General features: G+C 40.7%; 1 protein-coding gene across 3 annotated transcripts in view; it reads left to right on the top strand.

The window, feature by feature from the left end:
- The window catches only part of SPTBN2 (spectrin beta, non-erythrocytic 2), a 114,142-nt gene that overhangs the window by 64,127 nt on the left and 34,918 nt on the right, over positions 1 to 15,097 (top strand). The window lies entirely within an intron of this gene.

Below are 15,097 nucleotides of genomic sequence, written 5' to 3'. Positions count from 1 at the left end.
TTATGGCATTTGTGCATCTGCGCTTCTAATCTGAGTTCATAGTAATCAAGTATGTGTAGATCCACAGTTGAGGCATTAATATTTGCATAGATTATGGTAACTTTACCGGTATTTAGTCTTCTTTGATCTCGGGTCGAGGGATGTTGGTGGATCATCGGAGCTGGGGGCACTTTGCCCATGGTCCTGATGGGCATCTATGAGATAAATTTAATGACTGATGTCCCTAGAGGACTTGGTTCCTCCTGCGTTTTGGTTCAACCAAGATTTTTCCAATGTGTAAAGCCCCATCAGCCTGTTTTTACATTGCACTGGGGGCTTGCACAGTATGCTTTTGCAGAAACATGATGGAGACCTCTGATGTCAGTGTTAGTCTGCCCATAGTGACATTACTAGGGTTGGCCGGATGTGATGAGATAGGGTTTTATATGCTCATTGGAAAGATGATACAATTAGATCTGAGCTAAATGTCCAGGCCATTACATTAACCAGTCTTTAGGTCCAGTATGGGACCATTGTTAGATGGGTGTCTGTGTCTCCAGATAATCCTCATGACTTCATGTCCTGGTTGTGTGCAGAGCACCACAGCCGCTGCTTCTATGGGGGAGCATCCTGCGGTTCTCTTCTTACCTAGAGAAGCCCTTTGATATGTTTCTGCCATTCAGCTCCATGACGTCAGCTCTGTTTGGACTCTTTGTGACTTTGTTCCTGATGCTCTTCATCTGTAGGATGTAATTATCCTTTGATACTGTGATTTTACACTCATTCATCTGCCAGAACTGTTTGAAAGACCTCTGTCCTGTGTTATATCCGATTTATTGTCTCCATGCTACTTTCTGCTGTGATAGACTATAGCCAGGATCCCATTAAGTTTGCCTGGAGCTAAGGAGGGTTTCTGCATGGTTACCTACTAGTGACAACAGTGATCACAATAACTTTTACATTGTATAGATCTGACCTTTGGAGGGGGGGGGGGGTTCTGATATTTCACACGTCCATATTATTTTCATTGTACGAGTGCTGGTACAGATACATGACACATAGATATAGTACCGATGGACCCCATTGATTATACTAGGGTGTGTCTGGTATCTTTCATGGCGCCAGACACAATGTTTATGCCATGCTATACTTTTATGTTTCTCCTAATGAATTTATTGACGTGTTGGCGGTCCTGGGTTCTCTCCTGCTGGAGTTTATACTGTAGGACAATGGGCAGAGCTTTCTAATTGCTGATTTACTAACACGAGTGGCCATTGTTTGGAATGTAAATAAGCAGACAATGACTTGCCATAGACACCAGGTGTCCTCTTCATTGTAAGGGGATCACTGAAGCTAATACACAAGGCGGGTTGATACTAAAGAGCTGCTGATAACATTTATAAATCTTTCTGTAGAGATGAAGATATGGGGTTACAGCCGGGATTATGGAAAGTGGTGGAGGGGAGGCACTTTTTGAGTGAATTAAGTGTTCAGTCCATTCATTTACTTTACCTAGACGTAGGAGTTTAGGGGAATGACATCTGTATCAATATTAGAAAAGTGAGGCTTGTGGGTGCCCTCCTAAATTACCAGTCTTCTGGTTGTCCTCCTGACAGAGCCACTCCATATATACGTGCACACTCTGTTCAGCTTGTTGATCCTGCCTGAGAACAAAAGGATCTAGTGTTGATATTCAGCTAGCCAAATCAAGCCCACAAGCCATTGGGGCACATTTACTAAGAATGGTTCAAACGGCACTTAGTGTGACTTGCCTGTGTGTAATGCTCGGTACGCCAGATTCATGATTTCTTGTGCCCATTCTTCATGAATCTGACGCTCCCTGAACTGGCATGACAGAGTGCACTACTTTTTTCTGGTCCATCTTTAACATGGGGCGTGCGACACACTTCTGTAGGACTTGCATGTTAAATCTGGCGCACGGTCAGACGGAGCACTGGAACGCCTCCTAATTTGTGTCGCATGATGCCTAGTGCAGCTGCGCCGGAAAAGGGTCGCACGCGACACATTTGTGGTGCAGACACTTCTTAAGCGAGCAGTTTGCGCTAGAAAGAACGTGCAAAGTCCACCAGAAAACTGGCGCAAAGCCATTAGTAAATGTGCCCCATTGTATGAGTGCAGTGAGAGTCTGCATTGGACAGCATTTAAATAGAACTCTGACACATTGATAGTCTATTGTACTATGCACATTTAAAGGGCATCTACCACCAGGATGGAGCATTGTAAACCAAGCACCCTGACATACTGGTGTGTGCCTCCTCTGGCAGGATCCGCTCTTCTTTTTTTCTTTTTATGCCATAGTGTTTAAGAAATAAAGGCTTTTAAAATTATGCAAACAAGCCTAAGGTGCTCCAGGATCCATAAGTGTAAATGGAGCATAAAAAGATAAAAGAAGAGCGGATCCTGCCAGAGGCGGCACACACCAGTATGTCAGGGTGCTTGGTTTACAATCCTTCATCCTGTCTTTTGAAGGTAGTTTAAAACGCAATGAAAACGCGACCAAAATGCACGTGCACCGTGCCCTTACTGATCAAAAATGCCATTCGTTTTTCAACTCCAAGCTCTAAAAATTTGATGTAAAAATATCTACAAAAAATGATGGTCGGATTGCACTAGGACTGAAATCGGAATTAAACCAAACTAAATTCATATACATCTATTAATTTTCTTTCACTGACAGAATAATATAATTTGATACTTGGTTCACAGTAACTGGCCTTGCTCATCATGTGTTAGGGAAGACATGGGAGGTCTCCACATACACCAGATTCTTTGAAAATTCCACCAAAATGTGTCCTTTGCAGCTCTTCAATGTCATTTCTAATCCATCCAGGCTCTCAGGAATCTCTGTCTTATGTCTGTTGGGCCTTTTTGTACCTGTTATTTGGAAAGCACATAAAAAGGTCAAATGTGTTTTTGCTATAAACAGGCAGAAGCTGTTGTATGTTTTCAGTCCTTGGATAAATCCTGACCATAGATCCTCTAATAAACGGTGTGTATGTCTAAATATTACTACTGTATCTTCTGAGAAGGGTCGCTCCCTGTACAGGAGAAATTGCAGTGAATATTCCTGCTGCTACCTGTGTGATCTACATAATCTTATTTTATGATCTGGTTTCCACAAAAAAAAACCTGACCTTGATGTGTCCTTGTATTTTACCAGTGTGAACTACTTTGCAGGTACTAGGTCGATATGCATTCCTGAGACGGCTGGAGCTTTGTAAGCTGGGAAAGAAATGTTTCCAGACCAGTTTCTGTGTGGCCTGTGTATAGATAGAATTTATCTCCCTATGTGTTCTTTTAAGAGTTGGGGCACGGCTGCTGCTATAGGACAAGTCTAGTGGTAGCCGATCTTACTACAGATCACACAATGGTTAAGTGATGTAAAGGCCGTCCAGTTCTTTGAAATCTTCTATGCATGGTGGTAAAGGCAATGAAGCAGAAAGCTCTTATCTACAAATCTATACTGGTACAGAGCAGTTCTGCAACATGCACAGTGCACACATAATGTAAAGCATGACCTTTCTTCATGCTATCTATAATGCTGCAAATCATTCACATTACGACCATATCCACCATGTGAACAGCTGCCATGGAATTGCAGGGTGACTCCTTCCACTCACGAGTAGTGCCTTGTTTCTTTATACATGCAGCTTCATGAAAAATAGTTGAGAATTTGCACATAATTGATAAATCTTTCTAAAACCCACTCCCCACAATCAGGTTTGATCCGGCAAACACATTTCTACCTCTTGGGATAAATCTCCCCCACGGAGTTAGTTTGTTGGATCAACACCCACACCACACCTTCTTTTCCAGGCCAGAAATCTGAATGATGAAGTCGGTGACCTTGCTGCCAAAAATTGTGCAAAGAAACCATTACAAATTCTGCAAAAGCCACATCGTTTTTTTGATTGATAAATCCCATTGTCTATCCCATTTACATGGAATTCTGCGGACACAGTCCCCAAAATCCTAGTATACACTGTAGTTTTATTTGATAGAGCCCTCCTTTGGAGAATTCTTCAACCTTATCTTTCTATCTTTTAGTTATTTAGCTGGCTTCAGGCCTCTTATGCAGGCAGGGGATGGTAAGCAGTTGTGCTGGCAAGGGATGAAAGGTGACTTTTTATAATTGTGTCTCGGGGCCCTCCCTGTCTCTGCCACACCCGGTGTCTTCTCTACTATCACCAGGTATGAACAGGAGAGAGATGATTTGTTTACTGCCACAGGGTCCTGGATCTCCTAGTAATTGACTGTAATTATAAAGCTTCCAGGAGCAAACACATGTGCACATGGTACCTACCTGCGTGGCACATGGTTCACTGTAAAAAATTGAAAAGCATTTGTTTCTTTCTCGGAGCATGACAATCTATAGGAAGTGGGGACAACTTGTAGAACGTGTGAGTGACCATTCCATCTAAAATCAGCTTGGAAAACTCTGAAGTACAGAGGATGTATTCTGATGCTCCTCTATTAAAGGTGTGTCTTCCTTCCACAAAATGAATGAATGTATGCATAATTTATATTATCCTTTTGGAGGGGAGGGATAAGTGCAGACAGTTTGCAATACACTTCTATCACAGTTTACTTAGTAGAATTTTTTATATTTTCAATACATGGTAATTGATAATAATCTTAATTTGTGTAGCACCATTATATTCCGCAGTACCATACAAATTAATAGCCTGTTACAATATGTTAAATTGTAGTTTACTCCCTTTTAGAAATTTCCCCTTGGAGGGTGCCTTCCCACATGGCGTTTTTCTTGCGTTTTTAAACGCATCGAAAACAAAAGTGGGAGGGGGAGTTTGCCTGAAACGCATTTGGCCAAACCCCTCCCACTTGCGTTTAGTATGGGTTTAAAAACGCAAAGAAAATGCCATGTGGGAAGCCGTCCAGAGGGATAACCTGTCAATAATGCCAGTGCAGTTATATAGTAACATAATTTTATTATGGTAACAAAGTTGCAGCTGACTTCTATTCATCCGGAAGGTGTACAGAATACTACAGTCATCTATTTTTGTATTATTTTTAGTTATAGAATTTGCTTGGCGTTTCATATTGGATTTACTTCAAATTAGGAATGGAAGCAGAAAATAATTGCCTTATGTTGGTTCCCAAAATTTTATATAGGACGATGGGGGGGATGTAAAGTAAGGATATGTATGATGTGTAGACATGACATAGCTGCAAGTTAGTTTTTACTGTGCTGTTTACATTACATTGCTAGTATGGGTGCTGAAATGAATTAGTTAGCAGCAACTCCATTTTCTTCAATTTCAGGTACCTGGCTACACTCAATTGATGAATGGGACTAAGTATTGTACTGATCAAAAGTGGGTCATGTCTTCAGAAAGTTTTAATGTCTAGGGCTTTGCAGTTTCTAGGTTCTTTTCCCCTTATCAATGGAGGGTGATGGTTGGGTGGATGAGATGCTGATGACTTGGGAGGAGGGGTGGAGGGGCCCGTTATACATGTGGGGAAATCTGTATCACGAGCAATATGCAATGTATAGATTTTCTACACAAAATAAATTAGACTGGTCACCTTAGCAACATATAGAGTTGTTGCAGATTTCCACAGAATGTCCTGATGACTTATAATCCATGTAACCCATGTAACAAATATAATATTTTGGGCCCTAAGGTGTCTTACAATACACGGCTGAGGAATGGAGACTTATTATAAATATTAGTATGGATTATCTTATGGGGACCCTTCCAAGTGGAAAGGCCTCCCAATGACAGGCTGTATGTATTGGGGCTATATGGTATATGTTCACCAGTTGATGATGATGATGGCTTTTTTTGCTGTCTACCAAGATTGTTATCAGTTTTAGTAATAAACCATGTACTTTGTTTGGTTGCCTTAGGAGGTTGCTATAAAAGACACCTGTCATGTTGAAAACCTGGACTGCATCTCATAAATATAAGACTTCAACCCGAAATACTGAAAGCCCTTGTTTTATAACTGGTACCATAAGCCTTGAGGCAAAACCATTGTACGTATTGCACCTGTTGTTCCAAGACTAGTATGGGCTCGGTTTTCATCAGACTATGATATAAAGTCGTGTTGTACAGATGTGTAATATGGCATTTATCACATGGAGGTAAGACGGTTTCTCCCGGGGACTATAGGATGCTGCAGGGGGCACTGAATACAAATGGCATTATTATCTGTTCTATTATTAGTGCAGGTACAGTGACGTTCTCTGTTAGTTTTACTGGGTGCGTTTGGTTACCTGCATATTATTTACCTCCAGACGTTAAATATTTGCATTTCCGCATTTGCACAATTGTTCATAAAGGTTTTTAGGAATTTAAATGAACTATCTATAATTGTAGGAGATTGAATGACCACTGAGGATTGATGAGACTGGTAAGTCCCAGTCATGACAGTCTCTGAGTGTATAACCATTTGTCTGCCAGCTCTTGTATCAGTATAGGTGGCTTGTTGTGTAAATGAGTATTGTGAATTTCACAGTTTTGTAGTGTTTGTGACCTGTCACATTGGTACAGCTGGTATTAGAGCACCCCTGGCAGGGTACCACTGCGTACACATGGATCTGTGCATACAGCAGAAAGCAAACAATGCTGCATTTTCACTTCTAATCTCAAAATGCCACTAAGCCTTTAATAAGAGAACAGTCTGATATGCAGGTTTAGAAGCAGGTGAAATCATCATCTCATAAACAGGGTTGCCTTATGAAGGGTTCCTTTCACACTTATGAATACACATAGGAAACAATGGTGCCTGTAGCCTGATGCCAACAAATTTTTTTTGTGCTGGGTGGCATAAAATTCAGTTAATAGGCTCCAGCCAACAAGATCCCACAATGAAGATAACTGAAGAGATGGATGATGTTCTGCCACCTCATGGAACGGGGACAATGCTGAAGATTTTCCACTACAAGTTCTTCATCTCCTAGGCAGGACATAAAAGTGGGTTCTTTTTTAGTACTTAGTTTAGGCTAGTATTATGTTATCCTACTTGGTCATCTCCTAATGGTTTAAGCTTTGATAGAGCTCAACTGTATCTCTGTCCTCCAAGGGAGAAGCAGTTACTTTCTGCAGTGGAAAAGCAACAATATATTTCATGATCCAAACCCAACCCTTTCCAACTAAGCTGATGCAATACTATGCAGTGGTGAAGGAGCTTGAGAAAAATGTCCTTTGTGGCCCACTTCTTTTTTCTATCTTTCAAAAACAATATACAAGCTAAGATTGGCAACGTAGACATTGGGAGAGATTTGTTAAAATGGTATTATCAACAGGACATTGAATTCATCTTCCATACATATACATTTCTTCACTCTTCAACAAAAAATGTGTGAAGAGGCTTTCCTATAAATGTAGCCATATGCTCCATTAGAAACAAGATGTTCTTGGATACGACCGTGATGTCACACATCTGTGGTAGTGATCGCTGAATCCAGGTGGTCGGTGCTTCAATGGTGCATGCGTGGTCATCACTGCCAGAGTTTCTTCGGGGTCGTAACCAATGTCATCTATCTAGTTTCTGAGGGACAACATGGCTACATTTATGGGAAATAATATTTGTGAAGGAACATATTTGTTTATTTAGTCGTATATATAATATGCAATTAAAGACATGTGTATATGGAGGATGAGTTGAATTAAATTAGAATGCCCAGATTAGAATATCCCTTTAAGAACAGTTTCCTTCGTGTTTATCTCCCCTGCATTGGAGTAAAGCGTGCCTTGGCTTTTTGCCCCTTCTGATACATTCGGTGCATCTCTTAATCTACACTGTCTAGGACATGGTTTGGATTTCCTCTATAAAAAATCTTCCGGGCTGTAGGGAGTCCATGTACTGGATATTGGTAATTTCCTGTACTTTGGTCCTTGGCTACAATAAACAGCTGTAACAGTTATCACAGGTGTCTGTAATGAAGCTTTATTGTTAATCCTGGTTCTTATGACAACCCAACATTTTTAAAATCAAATTGTCACAGAGACCAAAAAAGTTCTGGCTGGGGTTACAATGATAAAATATACAGTTCCAACTTACATACAAACTCAACTTAAGAACAAACCTACAGACCCTATCTTGTATGTAACCCGGGGACTGCCTGTATATGATAAATTCCTCTTCAATATTTATTTTAAAATAGTTTCTGTTACATTTTGGTTGGGTTCTGTGCAGATCATGTAAAATGGCCCCTGTCCCATTTTCCTGTCGGTTATAATGCACCGCTTGGTTTTGTACTGAGGGATATTGAGGCATTTATTCAGCCTTTTAGAAAAAAAAGAAAAGTGCACCCCGAAATCCCACAACTCCTAAAAATCTGAAATCTTTTAGTGAGGCTTCTTCTGCTGGCATCTTTAGTCGTGTAGTTTGTCTGAGCTGATAAAGTGCTATTTGTTAGTAAAATGGTAAGAATGGATTAATGTCAGTGGGTTCTGTTGTTTTTGGCGGGCTCTGCTGATGATGTAATGTGAATAGGTGGTTAGACCTGATCCGGCTTCCAGCAAAGGAACTTAATCAAAAAATGTTTTCTACTAATGCCTCTAAACCAACAAATCCTATGGATATGCCATACATTTTGATGGAATGGACTTCTTTAAAATCCTGGAATTGCTGGCAGCTAAACTGCAGTAATTATGTGCCTTTCTAATTAATGGGATCTGGGGTCGTTGCACGATATTCCAACAAATTAGCTGTGTTTGCCAACTGGATTTATTGAACTGCATGTCACTGGATGTACCGTCCCAAACCCAGAACAGCTGTGCATTTTAGTTCAGCTGTTTCGGGATTGGGGCAGCAAATTCTGGAGAGCATTGGGAGGGTTTGCAAGAACATACTCTTCCACGTCAAACTGGCCTTTTAGAAACACTATTCACATGCTGAAAAATAAAAACCTGTGGCAAAAGAAAATGCTGCAGGTTTAAAATCCTCTTGGTACAGAACAAAATTTTAAAAAACATGTAGTTGCCCAGAGCAAGTGACCTGCCTCAATTCTAGGCGGTGTTCATACACTGCTTTTATTGTGCTTTGAAACACAATTCAAGAGCTTCGGGGAAGATTTTCTTGCAAATGCTTTAAATGGGTTGTCTGGGTTTAAACAGAAATATGTTACCGGCCATGGAGGCTAAAAAAACCAAATAACTTCTACTTCCCTTCACCGGTGTTCCCATTGTCCTGCGCTGTTAGTATACACAGGCAGGGCATGTACACCCAACCACTGCTGCGTGCCAGACACCGCATAGGAATAAATGCTGTAGTTGGTGACCGGAAGTTGTCGGATGGATGCACCTTCCTTTGTACAAAAAACCTTTAAGACCTTATTGCTTGTGTTTGGTAACTTACAGCATGTGGTGCTACTTCCCGAATGCAAGTCTTTGTCTAAATGTTTTTGGGAGCAACTCCTCCCTATTGCTCTTTTAAATCAAAAAGTGTATATTCAGCCTCAAGTATGGTAGTGTTACCTGTGTCCTAGTCTGTATGGCCATCTTTACCACCTAAGGGCGTGGTCACACTTGGCTCTTTTTAAAGCATCCAAGATGGGAGGGGCCTGGCTGAAACGCATGCGTTGCGGAATGAGCGCCATATGTGTTGCATTACCGACATGCAAATGTGTTGCTCATTCCAAAACGCATGCATTTCGGTGGAAACACATATGTGTTTGGGCGAAGACCCCCCCCCCCCCCCCTCACACACTTGTGTTTAGGATGCGTTTATCTATAACACAACATGTGAATGTTCCTTCAAGGTCTTCCTAAGTCAACAGTGAAGATTATTTTGCATGTTGTCCGTTGTCCATAGCAGCCAGTATACAGGCAAGGCTGCATGATCTAGGGAGGTGTCACAGGGTAGTGCTCCTAGTGGATGCTCAGACTGCAGTCATTTGAATTGTAAATGGCAGCCACAGACAGATGGATGCTGCTTTCTGGGCGTAACCGGTTCCTTTGCCATAGGGAAAAGTTTCTGCCCTGACACGCACTTGAGGGAAAAATGTGTTAAATTGACGGGTATGTCTCAGTTAGAATAAGGGAAAAGTCATTTATCTCAGGTCTGGTGCATGAACATGGGAATGTGTGTTACCTGCCTGTACACATCTCCACATGCCTGACATGAAGGTTTCTGGATGCCTGCGAATATACCGCCCCGGTGTGATCCTAGCATTCGTGCTGTCCTAGAAAAACAATAAGGTGCAGGTCTATAGCGTCAGCCAGGCGTACAGGACTACATGGTCACTATAGAAGACTGAAGGAGCTCTGCCAATGTTTAGCAATGTCAGAAATTTGTTAAGAGATGGTGAAAGCTTATATCAAGCAGCATTTCCTGACTGAATTCTTACACATGAAAATGAGTAGGAATATTTACCTGGTTTTTCAGTTATTTTTTTTTTTTTTTTTTTTAAACCTCCCATCTGTGTGTACAGAGACAATCTCAGCATGTCCTAGTTTCATCTATTTTAAGGCACTAGACTCCTTCAGCACTTGCACAGCAGTCATTTCTCCACTGATCTATTGCTGTAAACGGTGTAGGCCACTTTCACCAGGTTGTTTGTTTATTGTTATTTGTTTATTTTTTTTTCTGCCTTTTTGTGTGAAAAATGGATGAAAATATGATGCAAAACACATGTTAGAAACGAACTTGATCGATAATCTGGATAATATTGTAAAGCAGTGATCCCAAACTTTTTGTTTCCAGGGACCAGCCCTGGTAGATGCAATGTAATAACATCATTGTGTCTGACAGCCGCATACTGATGCCATATAAAGAGGGAAGAGTCGACTGCAGCAGTTGGGGACCGTTGCTCAATTTGAGAATGTCTTAGAGGTTGGCCTCTCAGTTGTGGTTTTTGTGGCAGATCTGAAGGGAATCTGATTTGTCAAACATATTGTTATTGTTAAACCTGCAGCAGAATCTTACATGTGAGCCACATCTGCCACCATTGCAGAGCTTTTTCCAGCACTGAACTGCAGCAATATAGGGCAAGTCAAAAAGAAAAACTCTTGTCTTTAAGATCCATTATGTTAGTATTTTCAATCAGTATTGGTAAGCTAAAACCAGTGGAGTGGAGTGTGAACATGGACTGATATCTGCATTTGGCAGATTTTTTTTCCTTTTTCATTATAATCAGTCGGGATTGAAGGCCCGTTTCACATTATTCCGTGATCATGGCCACGGACTCATCACTATGCTGGGGATTGAACTATGGGCATATAATATATGATTCACAGAGTTCTAATTTCCCCATCACGACTGTGATCATGGAATAATGTGAAATGGGCCCTATTTTGGGACCTTGATTAATACCTAGCCTGGCCTGTTGCAGGTGTGATAATAAAAAAAAATATCCATAGTTCCCCCCACCCCTGTTTTTCAACAGATTTTTTAAAACTTTTATTTAAATAATACTTTTTTTTTTTAAAGATTATTATTTTTTTTCCTGTGCTGAGACTCAGTTCCACAATAGACACCTGACATGCCATTATTTCATACACTATTCCTGTGCTTCTAGCAGCTATTACAGCAGCTATTACCTGGGGGCATTTATTGGACAACCTAGCTACCATGTGAATTCGTCAGCACCTCCATGCTTACCAATGTAGGGTGCAGATGGGTGACGGGAGCTCTTTCCCTACGAAACCACTTGTATGCTGTGGTCCATAAACAACCCACCATATCTTAGGGGTTAGACACCCAGGAGCAGAGCTTTTGCAATCCTGGGTGTTCACACGGGGGCTGGGCAGTGATGAACAAGAAGAACCACCTAGATGGCAGCTGTAAAAGCAGATACAGTGGTTGTTGTAGTGTTAAGGCTTCAGACTTCTTCATTCTCTTCTTGTGGAATTTTTGTGGCCTAAGAAGGATGAGCGAAAGCCTGATATGTCTTCTCACCTTTGTATCCAGTCCTGGAAAAATTATTGTGTGGTTTGTAGTGGCCATCTCTTACTATGTGTGTGTGTGTGTGTGTGTGTGTGTGTGTGTGTGTGTGTACACAAGCATAATACAATTTCGAACCATTGGGACCCCAAATATATAGTGTTTTATCCACTAGAAAAAAGATACTTTTTGTCTAATAGATTTTTGGCTTGTGTGGGTTTTTTTGTAGTGTTGGAGTTTTTCATCCCAGTGACATAACATAAGCAGTCATTGGATTTACATTGCAACAGGTCATGTGACTTTTTGACATAATCCTAAGGAAGCAGGAATATGTTCTGTCATTCTGTTCATCTCCAAGGCGTGGTGTAAGTACTTAATTCATGGATCAGAGAGGAAATGCAGATTTCCATTGTGTAATAATAAATCAGACTTATCTATATTTGACTGATGATGTGTCACATGCAAGCAACTTGGGTGTATACGTGGCTAAATAGAGAGCTATTTCTAGATCTGTGTGATAACGTGAAACTGTATCTGTAAATGACAAATACTGGTGGAAATGACACATTTGTGAGTTGTACAAAGTCAAGTGGTTTTGTCCTTTGGTCATGTGGTTTTTGATCATGTAAACTATTTGTAAAGAACTACCATCGGATAGTAACATCTTTTCCCCCTTTCTCCGTTGTATTGCTCTCTATAGACATGTGCTGGGACTTCATTGTACAGATATAAGAAGACATTTTAGAAATTCTGCCTTTTATCCCCAGTATGACTATGGTAAATGTAGAAGAACCCATATCAGTCAGTAAAAGATGAACATATTCTACAGTTTATCTTTTATTCTACATATAGATACTAGATGGGTATGTCCTAGAACTCACTAGAACGGATCCATATTGAAGTACATAAATCGAGTGCAATACTGTAATGGTTGATAAGAGGCTTTATTTTTATACACCAATAGGCCAATAACATTGTTGTATAGGCTAAGTTGTTCCTCTCGTCAGTAACTCGTTCTCTTACACAATGCCGGAGATAGCCCAGTGCTGCTAATTCTGGACACTCCCATACTATTGAATAAAGTGGCAAGACCTATCATATGAATACTTAGCAAACTTGGTATGAGAATTCCTTAAACGGCATCTACCATCAGGATTAAAGGGGTATTCCCATGAAGACACATTTCTTAAATGTACTCAGGATAACAAAATAACACATTTTCTAATTCACTGTTATTATCAAAAATACTATATATAATTCCAACCTGTCTCTATCAGTTCTGGTGTACATAATTTCAGTTGCCCCTAGACATGACCCTGTAACTTCTGATGGGTCGGGGATGCCATCTTGGATTTCTGACGGCCATGCAGGTGAGATTTCTGTCTCCCTGCTCTAGCCCCGCCCCCATGCAGTTCAGTACAGAGCAAACAGACACTCAGTTCCTGCCTGTAAACAACACAAGGTGAGGAGCAAGAATCTGCAAGCTACAGGCAAATAAGTTATCCGGGGGAAAGCACATATCTGTGAGAACCGAGATGTAGCAGAGCTGACAGTGTGTAACAGGTATCTCCCGTATCTCATCAATGATCTTACTGGCCTGGTAGTGAAACCTATACAAAGTAAGCGTATGTTTACACAGCAGAATATAACTCAATCTGCTGTTGGATATTTTTTTTTTTAGCACTGATCGACCTGGTGCTGGCTGCTCGATAAAATCTGCTGTGTGATTATATACCTTTCTCAGGAAGTCTGAGCTATTGCTATAAACTAATACAACCTGCATATTGCACATGTCACAATAGTTATGTCAAAATGGAGAACTGGTGTTTGCTAAAGAAATACAGTTTGATGGGAAAAAAAACTCAGACGCAATGGATCACAATTGTAGATCAATAATAAATCATCATATGATTAGTAACGTGGTCAAAATCTAGAGTGTATTGTACAAGGCAGAAATGTTGTGGAAAGATTTGTAAAGCATCTGATGAAGATCCATCGCTGGTTTCTTAATACTGATGCAAAATACTACTGTGTAAAACTGGTTTTCACCTGGATACATTCTAAGGCCCTTCACTGCTTCACATCCAAACATACATGGCAAAAGTGGTACATTTGTGTATTCGCTTCTCAAATAATACAAATGTCCTCGGATAAAAAGAAGTTTTTGTAATTGCATTATTTTGACGAAGCTACAGATTTGTGGCGTCCATTCACATGATAGAACTGCCTGTTCTTGGCTTTCTAGGCAATAATTCCCAACAATGCATCCAATCCCCAAAAAATTGTGGTTCTTGTCTGTTGGTTCTGCCCAGTGGTCTCCCGACAACACAGGTGCAAGGGAGGACAAATCCTGGGCCGGAAGCAGTCGCCAAAATGTACACGTAGCTGTAAGCAGGACTGTGTTCTCATATCCTATGTCAATTTATATATGTAATAATATTACATGATTCTAAAACTAAGTTTTATTACTGTAAACGGTACAAACAGCACGTTCAGTACCAAGACTGTATCTGGAAAAGAAGTGTGGGGGCAAATCCCAGGTGTCTCCTCTACTGAGTGCACAGTGATGCCCAGTCCCAAGGCTAAGGTACCTTTTATTAACAGGCGAGGGGCAAACGTTGAAACTTGTAATGCCATTACAGTTATTGAAGGTTAAGTACATAAGTGGAAGTGACAGTAGCAGCTTATTCTGCAAACGTAGCTTTTTTCTTTTTTTCTACAAAACACATCTCTGTCCTGCTAGTTTGTGTTGACCTTTTGCTGAAGCCGATTGTGTGAAGTATTATGAAGTGAAATGCCTTGTGTGAATACTATCAGTATAGGTCTGCATTGTACTGTGTTGTTCCTCCTGACAGCTTCTTCTGTTGGGTTTCATTAGTTATTTTGGTTGTGCAGAAGTTATGCTCTTTCTGTACATCAGTCTCCTTCCATACATTGTAGTCTTTATCCCTACACCTTTATATGTATACACTGTATTTATGCAGGGTGTTCCGAGTGCTTTGTGTGATGTCATCTTTGATTATTAGTTGATTTTTGGCCACCCTGTAAATATCCTCCGAGCTGCCACTATAAACAGCATTACCTAACCATTTTCCAGGAGCCTTCCCGTCTTGTACTGCTCTCCTCCTCTCCCCCCCCCCCCCCCATGGCCGCTCCCTGTGAAACAAGACATGTGACTTGTCATGGAACCTGTATTTCAGGTTTTTGGAGTAACCTAGCTGATGCAATGTGATTTGACTTT

This window comes from Engystomops pustulosus, chromosome 7, assembly GCF_040894005.1.
Source record: "Engystomops pustulosus chromosome 7, aEngPut4.maternal, whole genome shotgun sequence".
In the NCBI taxonomy this organism is placed as follows: Eukaryota; Metazoa; Chordata; class Amphibia; order Anura; family Leptodactylidae; genus Engystomops; species Engystomops pustulosus.
Note: the sequence above shows the minus strand (reverse complement) of the source record. Positions and strands in the feature narration are given on the sequence as shown.